Raw genomic sequence first — 7,112 nt, forward strand, 5'->3', positions numbered from 1 at the left:
ATGTGGTTTTCTGTATAGCCCTGGCTCTCCTAGAACTCTGTAGACCAGGCTGGCCTCTGAGAGATCCACCTGCCTCTGCCTCCTGGCAGATTAAAGGTGTGTGCCACCCTTGCCAGGCTTGCCATCTTTTTAAAACGTTTATTTGTTTCATTATTTTATTATTTAATTACATGTGTTTACACCATGACATGTATGCTGAGATCAGAAGACAGCCTTCAGGAACTGGTTCTCTCTTTTTACATGTGGTTTCTGAGAGTCCAACCAAACACACACACACACACACACACACACACACACACACACACATGCACACACCACAGCACGTGTGAAGATGAGAGAACAACTTGTAGGTGTCTGCTCTCTACTTTTACCCTGTGCATTCTGGGGACAAAACTTGGGACACACAGCTAGGCGGCAAGCTCCTCTAGCTGCAGAGACATCTCACTACTCACTGTCCCTGTGTCACTACCCCCCACCTCATACACACACACACACACACACACACACACACACACACACACACACACCAAGACAGGGGTTCTCTGGAGCCCTGGCTGCCCTGGAACTTGCTCTGCAGACCAGGCTGGCCTTTAACTCTAAGATCAGTGGGCCTTTGCCTCTCCAGCGCTGGGACTAAAGACATGGGACACCACTGCCCAGTTCTTTCTATCTCAGCAAATATTTGGTACTTCTCATTCTGCACTTCTTCTAGCAAATGCAGTAGCTTTTCCTCTGTTAGGTTAGGGATCCAGGAGGGCACCTGCTTTTAGGGCATGGTCAGCATCCTGTCTGAGAGTGTATGCGTGTACGCATCCACAATTCTTCAAGCAACTTTAGGAGTTTACAAACCAATGACTTCCTAGGTTGAGAACCCGTCTCTATGCCTAGTAGACAGGTGTTGTCTGTAGGTTCTGGGGAGTCAAGATAGAATCCTATTAACTCTACCTCATCGAAGGAAAGTGAGAAGAAGCATGAAATAAATAAAGTTCAATAGGTAACTTGGATAAATTTTTGAATGGCACAAACAGAAAGGCTAAAATAATAGGATAGGCCTCGGCGCTCAGAGGATCTCTTTGAGATTGAGGTTAGCCTGGTCTACATAGTGAATACCAGGCTTGCCAGGAACCCCTGTTAAATAGTAATAAGTAAGCAAATAAATAAATAAGAAATGAAAAGCAGAGTGGGAGGAGGGGCAGGTTAGAAGCTTTATTCATTATTTTATTCCTGTTGACACAGGAACGGAGAATTCCTGGCCCCCTACCTGCCTCCAACTGCCTTACCAACTGGGCTCTGTGTTCCCTAGAAAAGCCAGAGTGAGTACACCCCCACCTCAGATAAACAGAAGTGGTCACTATGTGGCCAGAACTCAACCAAGCCTTGCCCAGCTGTTATCTCTAACTCTGACCATGGTAAGCGGTGGTGAATATTATTACCAACGTGCTGAGAAAACTGAATTTCAGGCCCAGAACCTATCTGTGTTCACATAGCCAGAGCGCCTGAGCATGCAGACATCAGCGTTTCTTCCTGTTTTTATCCTACATGGTGCTTTGGGTGGGTTTGAATGTCTTGTGATTTTACATAGTCTGCTGTCTTAGTTAGGGTTTCATTCCTGGCGAGAGGCATCATGACCATGGCAACTCTTATAAAAACAAACAAACAAACAAACAAAAAACAAAAAAATCTTAATTGGGGCTGGCTTACAATTTCAGAGGTTTAGTTCAGGATCCTCATGGCGGGAAGCATGGCAGTGTGCAGGCAGACATGGTGCTGGAGGAGCCAAGAGTTCTACACCATGAGCCACAGGCAGCCGCAGGAGACTGTGTACCACACTCGATACATATGAGACCTCAAAGCCTGCCCCCACAGTGACACATTACCTCCAACAAGGCCACACCTCCTAATAGTGCCTCTTCCTGTGGCCAAGCATTCAAACACATGCGTCCATGGGGGCCATTCCTATTAAACCACCAAATATGCTAAAGGGAAAAAAAGAACAAACAAAAAGAAAACGTGCACATCCATAGCAGAAATGTCAAACTTGTTCAGTAAGTAGATGGAAAAGAGAAAAAAGATTAAACTTCTTGATAATCCATCCCAGAATCCAACAGGGTGTGTTCACACCTTGGGCTATTCCCCTTAGTCAGATTCCATGGACTGACCAACATCTACACCGGGACACACACACACTCACACACACACGCACACTCACACGCGTGCACACACACACACACACACACTCACACACACACACTCACTCACACACGTCACCCTCTCAGTCAGAAGCAACCCCCAAGGACTGGAACTGGAAGGTGGTTGTGGAAGAGAGAGCCTGAGAGCCTGTGCCATGGGAAACAATGACATAGGACCCTGGCTTAGGAAAGCCTACCTGCTGTGTTACTGCCCAGCTACTCCATTACATCATCCTTTACTTGTCAGTTCTCTCATTCTCTTTGATGTCCTGTTGTTTGTTTGTGCGTTTTCCTCCCTTGTTTTCTGAAACAAGATCTCGCTCTGTAGCCAAAGCTGACCTCCAAGCCACAGCACTGTTCAGATTGCTGGTGCGTACCACCCTGCCTGGCTACTATGGAAACTTTCTAATACAAGGCGAAAGATTGGGGCTAGGGGAGGATCTTTCTATTGGCTTAAACCCAATACATGGGAGCCGGTTTCTCTGTTGAATGCCCCACAACGTTAAAAATGCCAGCTGTGAAAACATGAGGGCCTGAGTTTGGCTCCCCATCACCCCAAGGGGGAAGTGGGGGGGGTGCAGCAGCACTGTTTGTAATCTCAGCTGTGTGAGTGGGGAAAAGCAGAGCATTCTCTGTTTGCTTTGGTTGTTTTTATGCTTGGTTTTGTTTGTTTGTTTGTTTGTTTGTTTTTGTTTTTGTTTGTTTTGTGTTTTGGGGACTGGGTTTCCCTGGCTGCCCTAGAACTTGCTCTGTAGACCAAACTGGACTGGAACTTAGAGATCTGCCTGCTTCTATCTCCTGAGTGCTGGGATTAGAGGTAAGTGCCGTAACACCCAGTTCCTTCTGTCAATCTTTATCACTAAGCCCTCCCCGTATGACTGTGTCACGCTGTTTCATTCACAGAGGTCTCAGGCAGGCTTGACAGAACCCTTCTCCTTGTGATTTATTTGTTGAAGAAACTGAGTTGTTCATCTCACGAAACTTCTCATGTTCCTAATTTGGTTGGTTGCATCTAATGACATCACCAATGTGTCCCCTGTGTCTTAGTCAGGGTCCTCTAGAGTCACAGAACTTATGGGTAGTCTCTGTATAGGAAGAGAATTGGTTGATGACTTACAGGCTGTAGTCCAACTCCCCAACAATGATGAGCAGCAGCTGTGAATGGAAGTCCACGGATCTAGCAGTGGCTCAGCTCCACAAGGCAGGCAGGCAGAAAAAAAAGATTTCCTTCTTCCAGTGTTCTTATATAAATCTCCAGCAGAAGGTCCCAGATTAAAGGTGTGTACCACTACACCTGGATCTGGGACTTGCTTTGTCCCAGATGACCTTGAACTCAGCGATCTCCTTGCCTTAGACTCCTGGGATTCATAGCCACTTTGCCTCAAGATCTCCATGCCAAGATCCAAGTCAGAAACTTGTATCTCCCAGCCTCAAGATCAGGATCAAAGGTGAGCCTGCCAATTCTGGATGGTAGTTCATTCCAGATAGAGTCAAGTTGACAACCAGGAATAGCCACCACGCCCCTGTAAACTAGCATGTGGATTGCTATTTTCTATAAGCTACCAGTTGTGTGTGTGTGTGTGTGTGTGTGTGTGTAGAATATAGTAGGTAGAATCTATTACAGGATAACATTAGGTACTACAAGTGTCTGACTTTGTCTTTAGTGGTGAAATCTGCAAGTCGAAAGTCCATTTAAAGCTGCTCAATATTGTGTTGCAGATATGTAGTTTAGTTGGTAGGGTGCTTATGTAGGAAGCCCTGGTTTTGGTTCCCAGAACCACATAAAGGAGGTGTAATGTTTGCCTTTAATCTCAGTGGAGAGAAGATAAGATGTTCAAGATTATATTTATATATGATATGAATATACAATATATTCATACACAATTATACATATTCATATACATATGGGATATATGATTTATGTATGAGACAGGAGCTTATGTATCATCCTAGCCTGGCCTTGAACTCCTTATGTAGCCAAGGAGATAGAGATCTAGTATTCTATCTTACCGTTTCCCAAGAAACTGGCTTTCTGTTATATAACGATTTACATCCCTGACTAGTATGAAAGGTTCAGGAACAAGAAACTGAGAGGTGTTGACATTAGCCTCAGTAAGTGGAACCCACGTGGACAGGTGGGTTCTTCATATGCTACCTGCACTAGAGAACCTCTCCTAAGGAGAGGAGGCCTCTGTCCTCCCCTGAGTGGATGGCCACATGGGTGGATGGCAGACAGTGTTATGTAAAACCAAAACCAGTCCCTTAAGTTACAGTTGAGTGGGGATTTCAATTGTGGCCTGCAGCCCTACCATTGAAGGACACATCCTGGGATGGAGGGGACACCTCTTCTACCCGGAAAGGTAACCATCTCTAGTTAGGTTGGCAGTGCGCTCTCTGTTTTGGACGACATGGGGAAGCTGGAGAGCCTGCTCTGCTGAGCCGGCAGTCCTGGTGTCTGAATGTCTCCCTGTAGCAAGGTGGTCCATTTGTTGCCCATAATACCTGTCGCCTGAAACGCTGCCCTTCCAGTTTACACGCCTGGGCCAAGGGAGCATCTCCACTGCTTCTTGCATTCTGCCTGCTTTGGATTGTTCCCAAGTGGAGAAAGATCTTGCTTTGCATATGAGGTGATCTGCATTCTGAAGTCAGGAGTCCCGTCTGCTTTCCCCCATGTACCCTGAAGAGTCCAGTCTGGGTGCTCAACAGCTAGCAGGACTTAAATAGCCCTACATGAGAGCCCCTCCCAAGGCTTCCAGAGTGTTTATAGACAGTGGCGTCATGACGCCCTTTGAAAAGAGCAAGGTTAAACACAGCTACTGTTAGGAGAGAAGGCACTTGATAAATATTTAACGAATGGTCAAACATCCAGGTGTGGTGACACATGCCTATAAACCCAGCATTTGGCAAGGCAGGTGCAGGGGCACTGCCAGGCAGTTCTAGGCCAGCCTGAGCAGCAGAGTAACTTCCTCTCTTAAAAAGACAAACCAGAGCTGGAGAGATGGCCCGGTGGTTAAGAGCACTGACTGCTCTTCCAGAGGTCCTGAGTTCAAATCCCAGCAACCACATGGTAGCTCACAACCATCTGAAATGAGATCTGATGTCCTCTTCTGGTGTGTCTGAAGAGAGCCACAGTGTACTTTAATAGTAGTAGTAGTAGTAGTAGTAGTAGTAGTAGTAGTAGTAGTAGTAGTAGTAGTTGTTGTTGTTGTTGTTGTAGTAATCCACTTTCTTTTTTAAAAAAAAAGCCAAACTAACGGCTAGAGAGGTGGCTCAGTGGTTAAGAGCACTGACTACTCTTTCAGAGGACCTGAGTTCAATTCCCAGCAACCACATGGTGGCTCACAATCTGTAATGGGATGCAATGTCCTCTTCTTGTGTGTCTGAAGACAGCTACAGTGTACTCATATAAATAAAAATAAATAAATATTTTTTTTAAAAAGCCAAACAAACAAAACAGAAAAACAAATGGTCCCCTGAGTTTGTTGGGGTTGGGGCGGGGGGATAGGAAGAACATGGAAGGACATTTGGAGGATGGGGGAGTCTGGAGAGGTTGTGGGAATGGGAATGATCTAGAAAGAGAACATGGCCCCAGCCTTCAGTTCAGCAATGAGTACTGTTTTTCTGGTCAAAGGAGACCTACCAGGAAGCTGTGAAGAGCAAACTGTCCAAAGCTGACTAAGTGACCATTTGCAGGGACTTGTGGCTGCTTCCCTCTGGGACCCGTGCCAAGAGCTTTGCTTGGGTAACTTAGTTTTATCCTCTTCCTCTTCCTCCAGAGAGTCCCAAGAAGGGGCAATGGTTTTAACTCTCACTCTTGACTAATAGATGAGGAAACGGAGACACCATAAGTTTAATTAACTTACCTGCAGGGTAGGGAGAGCCAAGACATTCAGTCCTTCCTGCCAAAGTAGGAACCCGATCGCCAAGCAGCAGAGCAGAGGACACAGTGGTGTGGATGCTTCAAGAACATTACTGGAGTACTGTCACGTCATTTTATATAGGAACCCTATGTTGGTTTAACAATGCCGATTCTCAGAAAGTAATTTGGTTCCTGAAACTTAAGGAACTCGCTTCTCTAGATTTTTTTTTTTTTTTTTTTTGTCCTCCCTGCCCTCTCAACCCAGGAATGGCCAACCACCAGAGGTGTTTAGTAATCACCTGGCTAACATACCTAATTCAGAAGTCCCTCATTAACCCTGCAAAGGTCAACCGAGGCCAAAGAAGGAAAGTCTTCCTTCTCTTTCCCTGTTCCCTCTGCCTGCGCTTTAACTAGGGCAGTCTGCACGCTGATGTAAGCTGACTCTGAGCTGGCTGGAGTCTTGAGTTAGAGATCTCCCCTCTCCCCTCCTCAGCTCTTTCCAGAAGTTTCCCCAAGCTGGCTAGTTTCCCCCAAGTGCGTTAGTTTCTCCAAGAGGGCTAGTTTCCCTGCCTGTCTTTTCTTTCTCTGACCTCTCACCTGACATCTTAACTAACACACACACACAGACACACACACAGACACACACACACACACACACACACACACACACAGCCCAATTCTGACTGAACTGGTGAATCTGGTCAGTGGGTAAAGGCACTCTCCACATAAGTTTGGCACCTTAAGTTCAATCTCTGGAACCCAGCTAGGGTGGAAGGAGAGAGGGGTCATCTGCCCTCCACACACAGAAAGGCACACTAAATACTGAGTAAAAGTGAGCCCACTTTTGGAGTCAGTGAGAAGGCTCAAAGGTAAGGGTGCTCACTGCCAAGCTGGTCTACCTGAGTTCCTTCTGCAGCACACGTGTGGTGGAAGGAGGGATTTGACTCTTACAGGGTTATCCTCTGAGCTTCACACATGCGTATGTGTGCACATGCATATGCACTAACACACATGCATAGGCAAGGGGAGGGGGAAGGAGGAGGAAGGGAAGGGAAAGCACACAC

The 7,112-nt window shown here is 46.3% G+C and overlaps 1 long non-coding RNA gene across 1 annotated transcript in view; it reads right to left on the reverse strand.

Moving 5' to 3' along the window:
- The window catches only part of LOC120095682 (uncharacterized), a 7,546-nt gene extending 635 nt beyond the window's left edge, over positions 1 to 6,911 (reverse strand). Inside the window, exon 1 of the long non-coding RNA XR_005491411.1 lies at positions 6,053 to 6,911. This is a non-coding gene — a long non-coding RNA (uncharacterized LOC120095682). The remainder of the gene's footprint in view (positions 1 to 6,052) is intronic.
- Positions 6,912 to 7,112: the final 201 nt, after the last annotated feature.

The sequence above is a fragment of the Rattus norvegicus genome, chromosome 11 (genome assembly GCF_036323735.1).
Source record: "Rattus norvegicus strain BN/NHsdMcwi chromosome 11, GRCr8, whole genome shotgun sequence".
Taxonomy (NCBI): Eukaryota; Metazoa; Chordata; class Mammalia; order Rodentia; family Muridae; genus Rattus; species Rattus norvegicus.